The sequence below is a fragment of the Macaca thibetana genome, chromosome 4 (assembly GCF_024542745.1).
Source record: "Macaca thibetana thibetana isolate TM-01 chromosome 4, ASM2454274v1, whole genome shotgun sequence".
NCBI lineage: Eukaryota > Metazoa > Chordata > Mammalia > Primates > Cercopithecidae > Macaca > Macaca thibetana.
The window spans coordinates 3,853,170-3,873,661 of record NC_065581.1 but is presented as its reverse complement, the minus strand read 5'-3'; the positions used below and the strand labels follow the sequence as shown (position 1 = coordinate 3,873,661).

Sequence of the window (20,492 nt, the reverse complement as noted above, 5' to 3'; positions counted from 1 at the left end):
TTTTTTTTTTTTTGAGACGGAGTCTCACTCAGCTGGGCTGTGGAGTGCAGTGGCATAATCTCGGCTCAGTGCAACCTCTGCCTCCCTGGTTCAAGCAATTCTCCTGCCTCAGCCTCCCAAGTAGCTGGGATTACAGGCGCCCACCACGACCCCCAGCTAATTTTTTGTATTTTTAGTAGAGACGGGGTTTCACCATGTTGGCCAGGCTGGTCTTGAGCTCCTGACTTCATGATTCGCCCTCCTCACCCTCCCAAAGTGCTGGGATTACAGGCGTGAGCCACTGCGCCTGTCCCTAATACACTTTTTTATATGAGAAAGTTACATTGCAAGAACAAGTAAATACTCCTCTATACATCCCCAACCACTTCCACTGTATATAGACCAACAGCTAGAGTTAAATCCCAGTATGCCACAAGGGACCATTACAGATTTAACACAGGAGAAGGCTTGCACATCAAAAGACTTGTAAGACTTTGCTGATTTGTGTCTTCTCTTCCCTGAGATAATTCTTCCAAAGCTTAGCATTCACTGGCTTTTGTTTATCATGCTCATGTCCACTGCCATTTTTTGATGTACTTAATTCGCAGGTCCCTTGTTGGCTCTTTTGTCCTCATTATTCATTTGAAACTTCGGGACTACGATAAGGCTATCTATGAGATGTTGGTGTAGCGCCTCGAACATCTCTCCTATCTTACTTAGTACACTTGTATAACTTTAACTTGTCTTTTCCCCACTAGGCCCTGTTTTGTATGTGGATTGCCAGTGTCTAGCGCAATGCCTGGTACATACCACGTGTTTAATACCTAGTTCTTAAAGGAAGAAGGAAGAGAGGAAGAGGAAGGAAATTCCATCCAAGAAATGCTGTCTAGGAACAATGTGGATTTATCTTTCTCTTTAGTTACTTAGGGGCTACATTAGTACCCTTAGAACTTGTGCTGGAGAGATTAGCATTGGCAGTTTATTATTTGTTTACCCTTAGAAACTGCATGGGTAATAACAGACTGTGGATAGTCTCATATGCTGTCTCCAAGTACTTTCTTCCTAAAACTAGAGCATATCCTCTTAAACACTGGCCTTGTTCCCCGCCACCATGCCCTAGGCCCAGGCCCAATAATCCTGGGGAGTGTTCCTGATTAGAACTCTGGGTCAGAAAGGATAAAGATGACTTGGTCTTGCAATCCCACTTTCTGCTCTGTTGTGATACTCTTGGTGTACACATGTTCCTCTGCTAGGTGCTTTTCATTTCTTTGAGGGCCTTCAGTCTTCTGTTCAAGTTTGCATGGTGCTTCTAAGCCCTCTCACTTAGTTTTCAAATTAGCATTCTACTCAGAATAGATAAATGCCAACTTGTAGTTCTTTTGCTTGGCCCAGATTCCCTTATAGTTTGCAGGTATTTTTCCGGGTCTTCAGTATGCGATTATGTTCATTTCCTAGTTTCAACCCAGATGGTTTTCTTCTTTACTTTTGGTTCATTTCCGCGCATTTTGGGTAAAGGAGATAGATAAATGTGCACTTTTCAGCTACCTTTCTGGACAATATTAGCATTTTCCCTTTACTTCTGAATATCCTTTGGACTCTCCTATATTGGAAAAAGAGGGTGATTTATGACTATTTTAATGGAAAACCAAAATAAATCTATAGACAGGTTGTTAGATATAAGAGTTTAACAAGGTGAATATTATAACAGCTATACCTTCACCCAGCTCCCCTTGCTGTTCGCTGGCTTAGAACTTGCTAGGTTCTAACTCTCTCTCTCTCTCTCTTGTTGTTGTTGTTGTTTTCCCCCATGGGTGAGTTCTTCATGGCAGTCTCCACCATTTCCTCATAATATTTTCCAATTGATTTCTATATTCTGACATCCAGTCCCCATCATACTGCAGCAGCTGATCTCTCAAAATAAATTCATTGATTTTTTTTTTTATAATTGCAGTTACATTTTTTTCTCTTTACTTTCCTTGCACATGGGACCGTATTTGATGCTGTTAATTAAACCTTCTTTAAAACTTTGTTTTTTCTTTACTTCTGTTTCTTTACTGATTTTGTACAGTAATCAGAAAAATCAGAAAAAGATCTGATTTTCTGTAAATCAGGCCTTTTTCCCTCAAGGATCTTTGTGGCCATTTCCCCTGGTTTTCCTTGAGGAGAAAACTATCTCAGTTTTAGCTGTTGTTTCTATGCGTGAAGATTTATGTCTACATCTCCCTTTTAACCCAGCTTACGCTCCGCTATTTTAATAGTCTACTGGATGCTACTGTGAGCAATTTAAAAGACAGAAGGTCTGGGTGACACACGTTAGGGAATTGGAACTAATGTCTGCATGTCTGGCTTGAGTAACAGTAGGGACAGCAGTGCTCTTTCACATATACAAGGAACATGAGGGAGAAAAGGGCTCAAGAGGATCATTTTGGTTACAACAAACAGGAACAGTGGAAACCACCTGACACCAGTCCCAAACCACCAGTGACATTAGTCCAGCAACTTCAAGAGTCTGGACTAGGTAGAAAGGCAAACTGATAGAGGCTCTCAGGAAAGGAGTAACTACTGAGAAGTCAGCAAGAAGAAAAGTAACTTGACAACACTGTTTTCAGACCATTGCAGCTACCTGGAAAGATCCCCTGTCTTGCTCTGGGTGGCTGTTCCGTCTTCAGCGTCAGCACTTCATCACAGAAGGCCTAAGCAGGGGAGAAGGTTGCCACAGAAGCCAGAGGGAAAGTCTTAGTGAAGAGTCCAGAAAGGAAAGTCTTGGAGAAATACTTTTTGGTATGGCAGTGAGGAGTGTGGTGGCCTTCTCGAGAGCACTCTCACTGCATTGGTGATGGGGCCTTTTTGCAGTGTGTTGGCTGCAGAGAAGGCAACCTAAAGAAGGCATTCATGAAATGCAGCCTGCTTCTTGAACGAACCTGGAGTGAAAGGCAGGAGAATGCACGGCAGCCTGAGGAAAGCCAGGATGCAGGAGGGCTTTCCTTAGGACAGTAAAGTGGACTTACATGCGGAGTTAGAGAGCGACCCAGAAGCATGAAGCATGAGCCAGAGCCCAGGGTGCTTTGGAAAGATTTAGATAGCGGGTAGGGTCCATCCTTCTCTGTCACAGGAAGCAGGATGTAAATGGAGTTTCTTCGGTTGGCTGGAGGCTGAGGAAGTTTGCCTCCTATGATTTCTATTCTCATCTACTGAAATGTGAGAAGGGGCAGTGGGAATGGAAAAGCTACCATGGGAATGACAGGAGAAACTGAAGAAAAGTGAAGGAATTTCTGCAAGCAATGTGGAAAACTGAACTGAGGCTGGAGCCATACGTTTGGGGTGACACCAGATCTTCAGTGGAGTGCTTTTTTTTTTTTCCAGCTTTACTTAATAATGTGGATAAAGATGATTTTGGTGGAAATCAAAGGAAAGTGGAAAGCAAAGGAAAATGGGGTAATAATAGAGCCTGCCATTTCAGAGAGTGATCAGAGTGACTCACAGTGAGGTCTAGACTAGAGAGGGCAGAAATGAAAGGACCAAACAGGAGAAGATGGTCTCAGTGGAGATAAAAGGTAGATGGATGAAGAAAACTAGAGAGCTAGAAGGTTGTGATTGGAGATCAGGATGATGGCATTTAAGAGCCAGAGGTGAAGTTTAAAAATGGGGATTGTTAGCTGTCCATGCTGGCACATGCATATAGTCCCAGCTACTATGGAGGCTGGGCGGGGAGGATCACTTGAGCCTAGGTGTTTGAGGGTACAGTGAGCCATAATCATGCCACTGCCCTCCAGCTTGGGTGACAGAGCAAGATCCCAACTCTTAAAAAAAAGGAAAAATAGGGATTGTGCAATAGAATCAAACACAGAGGTCACTTACAAACAGTAATTTATAAGTAGCTTTTGTGTAGCTTTGGTTTTTTGTTTGTTTTTAGTTTGTTTGTTTGTTTTTTGAGACAGAGTCTCTGTTGCCAGGCTGGAGTGCAGTGGTACGATCTTGGCTCACTGCAATCTCCGCCTCCCGGGTTCAAGTGATTCTCCTGCCTCAGCCTCCCGAGTAACTGGGACTACAGGCACGTGCCACCACCATGCCCAGCTAATTTGTGTCTTTTTAGTAGAGACGGGGGTTTCACCATGTTGGCCAGGATGGTCTCGATCTCTTGACCTGGTGATCCGCCTGCCTCAGCCTCCCAAAGTGCTAGGATTACGGGTGTGAACCACTGCGCCCGGCCTTTGTGTAGCTTTTTGAACAACAACACAATAGTGAATAGAGCTGTAAAGAACATAAGGAGAGGAAGGGAAAATTCAAACAGCTGCGACTTGTTGATCTTTTAATGCTTGGTTCTTGATTTTGAATCCATTGCTGTCTTTACAGGAGGGCACTAATTTCCAGCAAAGAAGTGTAGGTTGCTTTAATCGTATCTCATTCTTACAAAATGTAGACTCGCCACTGGCTGTTGTTTCTTTCAGTGGGCCTAACGCATATAGCTTCCAGATGTAAAGGTAAAGTACTCCAGTGGGTAATTCATTTTAAATTAGAAATTAGCTTAAAGGCTAATAAAAGTTGAAAATAAAATTTATCTCAAACCTAGTTAGGTTTTTTTTTTTTTTTTTTTTTGGCAAGAGAAAATGGATATGAGGAAAGTATTCTTCCTCTAGTGGGAGATGGGGCAATACGGTGATAACATAGCCATGGCACAGATAAAGTGGGATCTAATAATTTAGTTAATTTTATCTGTTTATTTGACTGTAGGTACCTGAGCATAAAGTTGTTTTGTTGTTGTTGTTGTCATTTTTTAAAGAAAAAGCATCAGTGTTCCTTTTTTTTTTTTTGAGAAAGGGAGAGGTCTCGCTGTGTTGCCACGGCTGGTCTTGCACTCCTGGCTTCAAGTGGTCCTCCCACCTTGGTCTCCCAAAGTGTTGGAATTATAGGTGTGAGCCACTGCACCCAGTCAGTTTTCCTTCTTAAGTGATAAGAGAGACACTTACAAAGATACTTGGAAGAAGAGAAATTAAAAATTTTAGCACTTTTTGGCCACCTAAAATAATTGCATGCAAAAGAGTGACCAAGAAAAATGCTGAAAAAAAAATTTTTCTTTGGAAAAATATATATTCCTTATAGCAAAAATGAATAGAAAAAAAATGGCACCCCTGTTGTGTTAGAAACTAGAAAAACGATGAATTGTAAATATTGTCAATTTTAATATTCTTCAGTTTTGATTTAAAGTTTTCAATGACATTGAGATTTTGTGATGGAATGATTTCTTCTCTTTGTATGGTAGTTAAAGCTTGCTTATTACCACAATACTAGAAACTTGGCCATAAACAGGAATCTATGTGCATGGTCAGAAACTACCCCATAAACACATTGTTATTTTAAAATCTTGAAGGAGAGAGGATATCAAAGTATACTCTTTATCATTTTCTCTTAGAAAATCTGACATTGTGTTTTGGACTAGTAAATAGAATAGATATTTAGCAGGAAATTTATACGTAGGCCTTTGGGCTTCAAAAATACTTAACCTCTGGCTGAGCGCGGTGGTTCACGCCTATAATCCCAGCACTTTAGGAGGCCAAGGCAGGCGGATCACGAGGTCAGGAGATCGAGACCATCCTGGCTAACACGGTGAAACCCCGTCTCTACTAAAAATACAAAACATTAGCCATGCACGGTGGCGGCACCTGTAGTCCCAGCTACTCAGGAGGCTGAGGCAAGAGAATGGCGTGAACCCGGGAGGCGGAGGCTGCAGTGAGCTGAGATCGCGCCACTGCACTCCAGCCTGGGCGAAAGAGCGAGACTCTGTCTCAAAAAAAAAAAAAAAAAAAGTTATCTCTGTGATCATTCGGGCATATCTGTAATGTTCATGATTTTGACAGTGTCAGCATAGTTTATTTTGTCACATTTGTGCTTTCATGAACATAAAACCTTTAATTCGTTTTCTTTAAAAGGTACAGTAGCATCATTTTAGTTAAGCAGAACAAGTTTCACTTCATGTGAATCAATCAATGAGGGAAAATACAAATTTTGATAAAGACACCAGTGAGTATTTTACTGATTAATGGGATGCATTATTTAGCTTTATGCTTGCAGACTGGCTCAAGATTTAGATCTTAGTACATTGGGAAAAGTTTCAGGTATAGAACATGTCCTAACTTTTGTTATGTTAACATTCAAGCTAGAGTTTAATACTCCTCTGATGAAGGTATTAAATAATGTAGGTTTCTAAGCTGTATGCAACTAAAGCATATTTGTTTCATGACCAACATCTATATCCTGTGATGTTATTCAGTGAGTGAAATGCAGGTCAACTCTACACAAAGCCTTTTTTTGTTTTCCTATTTCATCTTCTCCATCTCTCCTTTCTTATTATAGCATGTTTTTTTCACTCTCAGGAAAGAACATTTATGCAGGGCTTGCTTACCCCAACAAAGCATAGCACAGGCAGGGCTGACACAAAATCAAGGGGAGAAGTTTGAAAAAAGAGAACTGCTGGGTTTAAATGTTCAGTGATTTACTTGTATTAGTCCGTTTTCACGCTGCTGCTGAAGACATCTGAGACTGGGCAATTGACAGAAGAAAGAGGTTTATTGGACTTACAATTCCACATGGCTGAGGAGGCCTCAAAATCATAGTAGAAGACAAGGAGGAGCAAGTCACATCTTATGTGGATGGCAGGAGGCAAAAAGAGAGCTTCTGCAGAGAAACCCCCATTTATAAAAACCATCAGATCTCATGAGACTCATTCATTCACTATCAGGAGAACAGCGCAGGAAAGACCCACCCCCATAATTAAATCACCTCCCACCGGGTTCCTCCCACATCATGGGAGTTACAATTCAAGATGAGATTTGGGTGGGGACACAGCCAAACCATATCACTTGTTGAATGTGCTTGGATTGTACGGAGTGGGGCTGAGCTGCTGACGTGTGGCTTCATCCACTTTGGGGCCATTTTCTTGTTGTATAAACTGAATCATGTGCCTGTCCTCATTTGGCTTCACGTTAGAACCAAAAGATGAGACATGTGCCCTTTAAATGGACTTTTAGTCACATTTTGTAACATAATAAATCTAATTTTCAATGAATATACCAACGTATATATCTAGAATAAGCCACTTGCCTCAGGAAAACATATGTCAACATACTTACATGCAATAAACACCAACTGAAGCTTAACTTTTTCTAACAATTCTGAAGTCTCTCAAAACATTTAATACTTCTTTTCAGGAATTGCTTTCAGAGCCATAAGCACATTTTTACAAATACTGCCAACAGTGATATAATATCTTTATCCATTAACATTCAATTGAATTTTTTGCAAATGATCAAAAAGTCATTCAGAGTAAATTCTGTTGTATAATGCAGATGATCAAGCTGAGTATTTGCCAGGTTTTTATTTTAGAAAAGAGATGTTGCTATAACATAAGTAAATAGATTCTTATACGTGGCAGATAAATTTACTTGTAATCCGTTCTAGAGTGAAATTGTAAAAAATATTTATTACATATAAGCATTGTTGTCATTCTAAGGATTATTGAATAATGAATATAAAATGTTCTTGTGTATTTGTGTATGTGTATATAATTTTTTGAAAGTTTCTTTATCCTATTGACCCTTCTCATAAACAGTAGCATATATATATTTTATTATACATAATAGAATTTACATAGGAACATTGTCTTTTTCCCAGTAATGCTGATTCTAAGCTAGATTATGTAAATTTCATGTAACATGGCAGTGAACATTAAGAATAGTGGGGTGCTAAAGATATTTAGAAATGATTTTTAAAACTTATATTTCAAACTTATAGAAGGATATTGTCATTTTTAAATAATGTAAAGAAAGAATGCCCCAAACTATCTCTTTAATAAAGTTTTTTAAAAATAAAAAACCAGCCGGGCACGGTGGCTCAAGCCTGTAATCCCAGCACTTTGGGAGGCCGAGACGGGCGGATCACGAGGTCAGGAGATCGAGACCATCCTGGCTAACACGGTGAAACCCCGTCTCTACTAAAAAATACAAAAAACTAGCCGGGCGCGGTGGTGGGCGCCTGTAGTCCCAGCTACTCGGGAGGCTGAGGCAGGAGAATGGTGTGAACCCGGGAGGCGGAGCTTGCAGTGAGCTGAGATCCGGCCACTGCACCCCAGCCTGGGCGACAGAGCGAGACTCCGTCTCAAAAAAATAAAAATAAAAAATAAAAAACCATTTGTTCAACACTTTATGATGTATATGGTGGGTTTTTTGGTAACAACTAGAGAAAATTGCTGTTATCCTGATTCCCATTTGAAGAGGAGCCTATGAAGTTTCATTAGCAGTAAATCATCTTGCTCAAGATCACAGAGCAGTAAGTGTTGGAACTGGAATAAACCTAGATTCTCCGACTCCAAATCTGTGCATGTGTGTGTTTAATGTTTTAACTTTTATTTTAAAAATTCAGGGTACATGTGCAGGTTTGTTACACAGGTAAACTCATGACTCGGGGGTTTAGTGTACAGATTATTTTGTCACCCAGGTACTAAGCATAGTGCCCGTCAGTTTTTTTCCCTGAGCCTCTCCCATCTCCCATTTTCCTCCCTCAAGTAGGCCCCAGTGTCTGTTGTTCCCCTTTTTCAATCCACGTGTTCTCATCATTTAGCTCCCACTTGTAAATAAGAACATGCAATATTTGGTTTTCTGTTGCTGTGTTAGTTTTCTAAGGATAATGGCCTCCAGTTCCATCCATGTTCCTGTAAAGGACATATTCTTTTTTATGGCTGCATAGTATTCCATGGTATATATGTACTGCATTTTCTTTATCCAGTCTACTTGTTGATGGGCATTTAGGTTGAATCCCTGTCTTTGCTATTGTGAATAGTACTGCAATAAATAGACAAGTGCATGTATCTTTATGATAGAATGCAAATCCTGTGGGTTTTTTACTAAGATAATTTACATGTGAATACTTTGCAGTAGGAAAATGGAGTGTAAATCAAAGAGCATTCAATAAGATCTAGTCCTGGCTCTGTCCTGAGTAGCTCTCTGATCTTAGACAGTTTATGCCATCTCCTTGGGCCTTAGTATATTAATTTGTCAAATACATCTCCTTAAAACATAGAACACAGGAACCATAACAAATAAGACAGATAATTCTGACTTTATAAAAATTTCTTGTGCCTTAAAGTTAAAAGATAATAAACTTGGAGAAAATATTTGCAACATATATAGCAGAGAAAAGATTAACATGCAGAACACGTAGCCAATTCCAAAAGACAAATAATGTGATTTAACCATATAAAGTAAACAAGGAACAAATGAGTGAAAGCATAGAAAAAATCTGAGACAATAAATGTCGCCAGGCACCTGAGAGAAGCTGTTTCTTACGACTGACTGCTCATTTAATATTTCAGTTTTTTAACAAGGCGTAAAGAAAATACATTGTAGAACGAAGTTTTCATCATGTGACAAAAGAAGACATGCCCATTCTTCAGAAACAAATTTCCTTAGGACTTGATATGGTCTGGCTCTGTGTCCCCACCCAAATCTCATCCTGAATTGGAATTGGAGTTGTAATCCCCACGTGTTGGGGGAAGAGACCTCGTGGGAGGTGATTAGATCGTGGGGGCGGTTCCCCCATGCTGTTCTCATGATAATGAGTCTCATGAGATCTTTGGTTTTGTACGTGTCTGGCATTTCTTCTGCTGGCACTTCTCTCTCCTGATGCCATGTGAAGGACATATTTGCTTCTCCTTGTGCCGTAACTGTAAGTTTCCTGAGGCCTCCATGCACAGCTGTGAGCCAATTAAACCTCTTTCCTTTGTGAATTACCCAGTGTTGGGCAGTTTTTTACAGCAGCGTAAGAACAGACTAATACAAGACTCAATAGGAGGGATTTAGCATTTGATGATTTGCATAGGAAACACTGATTTCCTGATACAGTGCATGACATCTTCAGCAGTGCTTTTTCTCAGACATGGGCAACTCAGGTGGATGCTCATCATATCCTTGTTTTTAATTTCAAATTTATGTATTCCTTTAATAAAATTAACATATAATCAAGGGTTTAAGAAATACCTATCAGTACAGAAAGGCCCCAGTCTTCCCTGCCAATATTCACAGCTCCACAGACATAAATACTTTAAATATTTTTGGGTTATGTCCTCTCATAGTTATTTCCGTAGCTTCCAATGATGACGTGTGTTTGCTGTGATATTTTGCTTTATCCATATTAATCATTTTTACTGGGGCTTTCTGCTCTGAGAGATGAGGATTTACCTCATACTCTCAATGCAGTCATATTATTATTCTTAGCATCTCTATTTTTTAATCTTTGTAATCTTATACCTTTACTTTTCATCAACTTGGTTTCATCAACTGTTGACTTCTTTTTAAAGTGAGGATTTAAAGAAAAATAGGTTGGACATGTTGGCTCAGGCCTGTAGTACTAACACATTGGGAGTACGAAGCGGGAGAACTGCCTGAGCCCAGGAGTGTGAGACCAACCTGGGCAACATAAGGAGACTCTGTCTCTACAAAATAATCACAACAATTTAAAAATTAGCTGGGTGTTGGGGCACGTGCCTATAGTCTCAGCTACTCAGGAAGCTGAGGCAGGAGGATCACTTGAGTACCAGTGTTTGAGGCTGCAGTCAGCTGTGATTGCGCCATTGCACTGCTGCCTGGTGTCAGAACAAGACCCTAATGTTTCTAAAAATTTGTTTTCATAAATAAATTAAAGAATAAAATAAAAACATTAGTTCCTGTATCTTTCCCTTTCAGCTGTCCTCCATCCTGAATCACAACTTCTGTCATCTGGTTTTTTTTGTTTTTGTTTTTGTTGTGATAATTTTACTGTTCTATCACAATAACAAAATATTTTGTGCTTTGTATTTTGATTCTAAAAGTTTAGAGTCAATAACCAGTTTATATTTTAGTTTTCCTGGAATTTGTAATCACCTTTTCAGGACTTGTAGTCTCTTCTCTTATCATTGCCTAAAGTTACTTCTCAAGGGTAGGGCAGGTCTCTCAACTCTCCATTTATTTGGCTGCCTACCTCCAGTGTCCACTGACCAGTCTCCAGACACAGCAGTCATTTGACCATTTCTTTCCTTGCCTTCCTGGATAAAAATTCATTTCCTGGATCCCGTGTCTTTTTCCTTTCCTGTACTACACCCAATATTTTTTCTGGAGCACATCCTCAAATTCTTAAGAAAGGGTGTGTGAGCAAGTCCATCTTCTGATCCCTCATGTGTCTAAAAATATCTATTCTACCCTCAAACTCCTCGAATAATTTTGCTATATATGAAAGCCTGGATTGAAAACAATTTCCCCCCAGAATTTAAAGACTCTTCAGTATCTTTTAGTAGCCAGTGGTGTGCTGTAGCCTGATGTAAGTTGCATGCTTGCCACTTTATATGTGAATTGGTTTGTTTCTGGAAGGTGGTCTGATTTTTCTTCCTCCTTGAGTTCTGAAATTTTACCGTGATGTGTCTACTTGCACTTCTTTCCCATTCATTGTGCTAGAATTCCTTGGGATCACTCAGTCTGGAGGTTGACGTATTTCAGCTCTGGGAAATTATTTTCCATCACCCCTTTGAAAATATCTTCCTTTCACTGTTAGTCAAATAGTGTACTTCGCCGGGCGCGGTGGCTCAAGCCTGTAATCCCAGCACTTTGGGAGGCCGAGACGGGCGGATCACGAGGTCAGGAGATCGAGACCATCCTGGCGAACACGGTGAAACCCCGTCTCTACTAAAAAATACAAAAAACTAGCCGGGCGAGGTGGCGGCGCCTGTAGTCCCAGCTACTCGGGAGGCTGAGGCAGGAGAATGGCGTGAACCCGGGAGGCGGAGCTTGCAGTGAGCTGAGATCCGGCCACTGCACTCCAGCCTGGGCGACAGAGCAAGACTCCGTCTCAAAAAAAAAAAAAAAAACAAAAAACAAAAAAAAACCAAATAGTGTACTTCCTAGATTGAGTATTGTATCTCTTTTTTTTTGAAACTGAGTCTTGCTCTGTCGCCCAGGCTGGAGTGTAGTGGCGTGATCTCGGCTCACTGCAAGTTCCACCTCCCGGGTTCATGCCATTCTCCTGCTTCAGCCACCCGAGTAGCTGGGACTACAGGTGCCTGCCACCACACCCGGCTAATTTTTTTGTATTTTTTAGTAGAGGCGGGGTTTCACCGTGCTTGCCAGGATGGTCTTCATCTCCTGACCTCGTGATCTGTCCACCTCAGCCTCCCAGAGTGCTGGGATTTACAGGCATGAGCCACTGCACCCAGCCCAGTATCGTATCTCTTTTAAACATATTTTCCATGTCTTTGTACTTTCGTTTTTCTTTCTGACATATTTACACAACATTTCTCCCACATTTCCTCCTTAGAATTATATATTTTTTAACTTGCAAAAGCTGTTTTTTGGTATCTGATTCTGTTTAGCACCACCTTGGTGATTTATCACTACTTATGATCTCCACTAATCTCTTTGATGATGTTAGAGTTTTACGTTTTCAGTATTTGCCAGATTTTCTCCATGATCATTTTTTCTGCTTATTTACCATAGTGTCTCTCTTTCATGTTGAGAATATTTCTCAAATGCCTGGTGATTTCCTGGATATCTGTTCACATTTGAGGATAAGTTAATAAGGAGATGACTGGGAGCCAAAACCAGGCCACTCAAAACACATTCACATTCGTCTGAAAATGATGCCCTGGTTGACATAAAACTATAAAGCATGGGCCGGGCATGGTGGTTCATGCCTGAAATCCCAGCACTTTGGGAGGCTGAGGCAGGCAGATCACCTGAGGTCAGGAGTTCGAGACCAGCCTGGCCAACATGGTGAAGCCCTGTCTCTACTAAAAATACAAAAATTAGCCAGGCATAGTGGCACACGCCTGTAAATCCCAGCTTCTCGGGAGGCTGAGGCAGGAGAATTGCTTGAACCCAGGAGGCGGGGGTTGCAGTAAGCCAAGATCGTGCCACCGCACCGTAGCCTGGCCGACAGAGCGAGATTCTGTCTCAAAAAAACAAAACAACAAAAAAAAACCTACAAAGCATGGTCTGAAAAACCTGAAGCTGTGGCAAAGAGACCTACTGTCTTTCACCAGAATCTTCAATTTTTGACAGAAACATGGGCATAATCCCAATTGCTAACCCTGACTGCCCCCATCACAGCTGCCGTCTCCAGCCTTGCTTCCTCCTTGCCCCGGCTCCAAGCCTGGAGGGGCTCTGCAGAGATTCCGTAGTGAATGAGCTGTTGTCTCAGGCTTTAAACAGTCACTCATGCTCTTTCTTCCACCTCTGTGGAGGCCACATTGGACTGTGACATTAGTGAGAAACAAACATTTCTTATTATGCTGAGCCACTGAGATTTGGGGGTTGTTTGTTACCACAACATAGCCTAATTCACCCTGACTACTAAACTGCCCAATTTCCTCACCAGTTAAGCTAGCCTCATTGGTGAGGAATAAACTCTATAGCACCTCACTCTTAAACATAAATGCATAAGCAAGATTCATCAGATATTTGAGGAAAGTGTTCACATGAAGAACAGACTCTTAATAAATCAGAAGCAGAGGAACTCATAGGGAACAGAGACAATGCAACGAATAGAAGAAAATATTTGTTTTAAAGGCCGGGTGCGGTGGCTCACGCCTGTAATCCCAGCACTGGGAGGCCAGGGTGGGCGATCACCTGAGGTCAGGAGTTTGAGACCAGCCTGGCCAACCTAGTGAAACCCATCTCTACTAAAAAATACAAAAATTAGCTGGGTGTGGTGGCATGCATCTGTAGTCCCAGCTGCTAGAGAGGCTGAGGTGGGAGGATCGCTTGAACCCAGGAGGCGGAGGTTGCAGTGAGCCACAATCACGCCACTGCACTCCAGCCTGGGCAATGGAGTGAGATCCTGTCTCAAAAAAAAAAAAAGGCTGGGCCCAGTGGCTCACGCCTGTAATCCCAGCACTTTGGGAGGCTGAGATGGGTGGATCACAATGTCAGGAGATCGAGACCATCCTTGCTAACATGGTAAAACCCCGTCTTTACTAAAAAAATACAAAAAGCTCAGCTGGGCGTGGTGGTGGGCGCCTGTAGTCCCAGTTACTCAGGAGGCTGAGGCAGGAGAATGGCATAAACCCAGGATGCACAGCTTGCAGTGAGCCGAGATCACGCCACTGCACTGCAGCCTGGGCGGCAGAGCAAAACTCCGTCTCAAAAAAAAAAAAAAGAATAAAAAGAAAACATTTGTTTTAAAATTATAATTAAAATCTGCAAAGATAAGGAAAGATATTAAACCCATAAAACAAAAAGAAGGTGCTATAGTAAACAATGAGAGAACAAGAAAGAGCTTTTGGAAATAAATAATATAGTAGAAAGTAAGATAAATAAATAGATATGCAAATGTTCATAGCAGTTTTATTTATAATAGTTCCAAACTGGAAACTACCCAGATGTTTTTCAGTGGGTGAGTGATTAAACAAATTGTAGTACATTTATACTGTGCAAATACTAACAGTAAAAACAGATAAAGTGTTAACACACACATAGCTTAGAAGAAATTATGCTGAGTGAAAAAAGGCTAATCATAAAAAAAAAGGAAGGTTGCATGATTTTATCTATGTAACATTTATGAAACAACACAATTTTAGAAATGGAGAACATATTAGTGGTTGTCAGGGATTAGGAATGAGGGAAGAGGGAATGGATATGTTGATTGAGTGGTAACATGCAGGACTCTTACGGCTATGGTACTGTTGTGTATCTTGATTTTGATGGTGGCTATCCAAGACAACACAAGTGATAAAATTGCAAAAAGTTATGCCAAGCACACACACAAACACACGCGGGCATGTGTAACTTGTGAAATCTGAATGAACTCTGTAGATTGTACCAATTTCAATTTTTTTATAGTAGCTGTATGTTTAATATTGCTGTAAAGATACACTTTTCTTATATAATTATTGTTAATAATTTGAGGATGTTTATTGCATTCTATTTTTGGTGGGAAAAAAATGTAACATACTTGTATTTAGCACAACGTTGTGAAATACAAAAAACATGTAACTGAGTAAGCAGGATTTTTCTATTCCTAGCCCATTTCTGAGGACTAAATCATGAACTGCTCCCAATGTAATTAAGTATTTCTTGCAATAGCTGGGCACCAAGTTTAAGATTTATTAATTTTCTCCTCTCAGTATAGGCAGCAATTCACCATTTTCTTTCAGCTCCTTCACGATATCCAATCTTCCCACCAGCTCCCCTTTCACATACAGCTGAGGGTATGCTGGCCAATTTGAATAAGCGTTTAATCCTTGCTGAACTCCTTTATCCTCCAATATATCGAATGTTTCACATTCAACCCCAGTTCTATTTAGTATTTCCAGAATTTGTTTGCTGAATCCACATTTTGCTTCCTGTTTGTTTCCTTTCATAAAGAGCATCACAGAAGCTTTATTTGTCAGCACTTTGAGCCTTTCCTCTAATTTGGGGGCTTTGGGACAAATTGTATCTAGTTCTTCAGATGGTTGTAGCTCCTTAATTATATGAGCTCTCCAGAAACGTGGAGCTGAGGATAGGTAGGCCAATTGGAATAGGCTTTGAGCCCCTGCCAAACCTCTTCATCTGAGAAGACATGAGAACTGCTAAACTAAACATGCTTGTGAAGAATTTCCACCATCTGCTCGCTGAAACCACAGCGTGGGTCTTGAGGAGTCCCTTTCATAAACAGCATGCAGCGGGCAGCATGAGTCAATTTCTTTAAGCGCAGATTGCGATCTGCTTTGAGATGTTCATCAGTGCTGGCTGGGAAGGAGCCACTACATGCATGTCGCTGAACTTTTTTGGTCAACTCTGGGACATGTGCACCATCTAATCAGTCAATTTTTTGAGAATTATTGAAAAACGGAACAGTGGGAACAGAGCTAATTTCATATTTTTCAGATACTTCAGGACACCTTCAGCTTCCAACTTCACAAATGAAACTTGAGGGTGTTCTTTAGCTAACTCTGCCATAACTTCGTTCATCTGTGCACATTGTGGAACCTGTGGTGCCCAGAAGTGGGCCACAAAGAGGGACTTGGCTTTGAGGTGCAGCAGCTCTTCAAACTGCCCGGCTGAGCTGACCTCTTCTACTGCTGCTGCAGCCGCCTCAGCTGCCCTTGCCACCATGCCGCCACCACCACCAATTTCAATTTTTCAGTTGTGATATTGTACTATAGTTGTTCAGGATGTTAACAGCGAGGGAGTCTGGGGGAAGGGTGCATGAGACATGCCAGTACATTTCTTTGCATTTTGAAATAATATTTCCTGTGAATCTGTAATTATTTCAAAATAAAAAGCTTTAAAAATCTTCAAATAAATAAACAGATACTTTGGAAGATAAAGTCAATCACATATCCCAGAAAGAACAAAAAAGACAGTGTGGAGGACAGAAGGAGAGAAGGGAAGGGGAAAGATAAGAAAATTAGAGAATCAATTCAGAGGTGCGTGATAACATTAAGAATTCCAGAGAGAACAGAGTAAACAAAGGAGAAGAAACTAAAATAATAAAAATCGACACCAACTTGAGAACGCGCGCTTTTGTGCAGAAGGGGCTTCCCGACTGCCCACTGCAGTGATGCAGAAAGACCCACCTCACCGGAATGACCTTTCAGAACACTGAGAGGCAAGGAGAACACCTGTGCTGGATTGTCTCTTGTCAACCTGATGACACCACCTTTCTTCTGAGGTTGGGAACTGTATTTCCCAGAATTCTGTTCCCAAGGTGGCAGGGATGGAGCTGAGCTTAGGCTCGGTGAACGTCTGATTTGAGTACGGCTCCTGCAGGGTGCCCTGCCTGCCAACAGCAGAGACCAACATTGAGCCCATGATGTAGCACTGTTATTTGGGGGAATCAACAGTTTAAGTAACGTGGACCATTTCCATCCTGCCAAGAGCACCGCTTTGTTCTCACTGGAGATGGATTGCCTTCCTGTCCACAATGGTTCCTCCAAAATGGTCATGTCTGGACTCACGGAATACCTAATGCATGGTAGCGGCACTCTTCCTAGCTGTGCTTCTGACAAGGAACTCATTTCACAGCAAATGAAGTGCAGCAATGTGCTCACGAAAGCATCATGTTGTTAATGCCTTTATTTGGAATTTGCTGGTCTTACCATGTTTGCCATCATCCTGAAGCTTGGCTTGATAGAGTGGCAGAATGGGCTTTTGAAAATTCAGTTATGGTGCCAGTTGGCAAAATCACTTCGTGGAGCTGATTTAGTACCCGATGAGATGCAGAACATACTCTCTATCAGTGGCCAGTTTATAATGTAGTTTCCCCCATAGCAAAGATACGAAGTTTTAAAAATCAAGGAATAGTGTCTTTCACTGTACATCTAATGATCTACTAAAGTTTTGGCTTTTTATTCCCACAACATTAAACTCTGCTAGTTTGCAGGTCTGGGTTTCCAGGGCAGGAATACTTCCACCAGGGAACACAATGGTGGGTCCATTTAACAGGAATCTGAGACTGTCATCTGGTCACTTTGTCAGACAAATAAAATGGTTTCTGTGCTAGATGGGATAACTGATCTTGATTATCAAGGGTAAATTGGTTGGCTACTGCACAATGGAGGCAAGAAGTACCCGAGCTCCAGGAGATCCTCCTGGTAATCTCCTGACACTCCCATGCTCTGTAGTAAAAGTTAGAGAAAACTATAGCAACCAGAACAAGCGGAACAGTGTCGCACAGAAATTTCAAGAATGAAGATTGAGGTCATCATACTAGACCAAAAAACAAATTAAAAAACTGATTGGGCCGGGCACAATGGCTCACACCTGTAATCCTAGCACTTTGGAAGGCCGAGATGGGCAGATCACGAGGTCAGGAGATCGAGACCGTCCTGGCTAACACAGTGAAACCCCGTCTCTACTAAAAAAATACAAAACACTCAGCCGGGTGTGGTGGTGGGCGCCTTTAGTCCCAGCTACTCAGGAGGCTGAGGCAGGAGAATGGCGTGAACCCAAGGAGGCGGAGGTTGCAGTGAGCCGAGATCACGCCACTGCACTCCATCCTGAATGACAGAGGAAGGCTCTGTCTCAAAAAAAAAAAAAAAAAAAAAAAAAAAAAAAAAAAAAAAAAAAAAAAAAAAAAAAGACTGGCTGAGTGCTTGCTGGGGACGAGTGTGATAGGAAATGAGTGGTGGGAGAAGGGAATTCTAAATACCAATTACGGCCATGTGACCAGTTCCAGAAACAAGTACTGTAGTCATCAGAGATATTTTCTGTATTGCTTAGATATGGACATTTGTATATATAAACTGATATTTTTCTTTGCTTTCTCTCCCATTCCAATACCCTCTAATAGTATCAGTGTATGAATCATGGTTACCTCTATGGTTCAGTTTTAGGTTATAGGATAGCAAGATAAGATTGTGAATCAGAATATAAACATTTATTCACAGATGGATAAAGTGGAACTCTGGGTTTCTTTTTTTAGGGTTGGTTGTATGAAAAATAATTGAATCATATAATGTAAAAGCATAATGTTGCTAGTATCTTTATTTGGAAGTTAAAGATTAAAAATAGGGTGTATGGATGCTGAGCTGATGAAGGAGTAGACTGTGCTGGATTACCTGGTGTTAACTCAGCACAATTCTCACTCATTTTTAAGGCTGAGAGCTACATTTTCCAGAATGGTTTCCTTTTCTATGTGATTTTTGGTTAGAGTATGCTCATGAGAGAAACTTGTATAAGATTTGGAAGATGGAAGTGAATCAGTTGCAGCTAAATGCGCAGGTAGGCAAGAGCTTCACAGTGGCTTCCCTGCAAACTCTTGAGAGAATAATTGGTGGAAGCTTCTCAGAGATTCCCGAGAATTTCAGTAAGCTTTTGAGAACCACCTCTCCTCAGTGATTCAGACTGAGATGTTTAGCATAGATTTCTCTGATTTTTGGTGACAGATCCAGTGACCTCTGCTCCTTCAGCTCTTCCAATAGTCATGAAAGATCCTAATTTTATATTAATTTCCTTATCCACAGAATGTGTAGGCAGAGCATGATGGTGCACACCTGTAGTCGCAGCTGCTTAGGAGGCTGAGGCAGGTGGATCGTGTGAGTCCAGGAGTTCAAGACCAGCTTGGGCAAAGTAGTGAGATCTGTCTCTTAAAAGAAGGAAGATGACAGAATACATAAAATGACAAGATTCTAAAAGCTTCCAGAGAGAATAAAAGATTGCATATAGAGAATGAGAAGTCAGCATGGCATTGAATGTATCAACAGTAACAATCTAGATGAAAATGAAGCCAGGCCTTTATAATTCTGAGGGAAATTGATTTCTAAGACAGAATTCTGTATCCAGCTTAATCAATGGTGAGGGTAAAACAAAGACATTTACAGACGTGAAAAGTTTCAGGATCTTATGTCTACTTCCGTCATGAAGCAATTAAAGGATATGCAACATTAAAATTAGAAAATGAGCCTAAGAACCCAAGAAACCGAAGGGATTTGGAAAACAAGGAAGCCAATGCAGGAGAGAAGAGAATTCACAGGATGATGGTTGAGTGAATTTCCAGTATGGAAGTTGTGCAATGGGCCCAAGGGCCAGGCAAGGCTGGGCAGCAGGATAGAAAGCTGTTGGGGAAGGCCGGGCACAGTGGCTCATGCCTGTAATCCCAGCATTTTGGGAGGCCAAGCCTGGCAGATCACGAAGTCAGGAGTTCGAGACCAGCCTGGCCAACATGGTGAAACCCTGTCTCTACTAAAAAACAAAAAAATTAGCCAGGCATGGTGGCACGCACCTGTAATCCCAGCTACTTGGAAGGCTGAGGCAGGAGAATCACCTGAACCTGGGAGGCAGAGGTTGCAGTGAGCCAAGATTGTGCCACTGCACTTCGGCCTGGGACAGAGCAAGACTCCGTCTCAAAAAAAAAAATCTGTTGGGGAGACGTGGCCCAGGGAAACAAACATATGTGGGATCAGTGGATTACCTGATGCGTTCCCCCACATTAAAAGGAGTTCTTCAGCTCTCTCAGAGAGTTTAGGAAAAATTAGTAATAGTACCTAAAAAATGAAGCAAATGAAAAAATGCGATAATTTTTAACTCCTGGAAAAAACAAATGTTGTACAAGAAAGGGAAATACAACCATACTGTATTACGTAGCTCATCAGTGAATGGTATTGTCAACAAAAAGAGTCGAACTGTACAATATTTGAAGAGATTTATTCTGAGCTAAATATGAGTGACCATAGCCTGTGACACAGCCCTCAGGAGATCCTGAGAACATGCGCCCAAGGTGGTCGGAGTGCAGCTTGGTTTTATACATTTTAGGGAGGCATGAGACATCAATCAAATACATTCAATAAATACATTGGTTTGGTCCAGAAAGCGGGGACAACTCAAAGCTGGAGTGGGGATATCCAGGCTATAGGTAAATTTAAATATTTTCTGCTTGACAATTGGCTGAGTTTGTTTAAAGACCTGGGATCCATAGAAAGGAAATGTTCAGGTTAAGATAAGACTGTGGAGACTAAGGTTCTTTTGAAGTCTTACAGTGGCTGCCTTTAGAGACAATAAATGGCAAATGTTTCC

At 41.2% G+C, this 20,492-nt stretch overlaps 1 protein-coding gene and 1 pseudogene across 2 annotated transcripts in view; both read right to left on the bottom strand.

Annotated features, from left to right (window-relative positions):
• PRPF4B (pre-mRNA processing factor 4B) overlaps positions 1–20,492 on the bottom strand; it is a 908,191-nt gene that overhangs the window by 74,791 nt on the left and 812,908 nt on the right. The window lies entirely within an intron of this gene.
• LOC126952536 (glutaredoxin-3-like) lies at positions 15,079–16,091 on the bottom strand (annotated as a pseudogene). Its single transcript, XR_007724937.1, has one exon. The product of XR_007724937.1 is annotated as a glutaredoxin-3-like (transcript).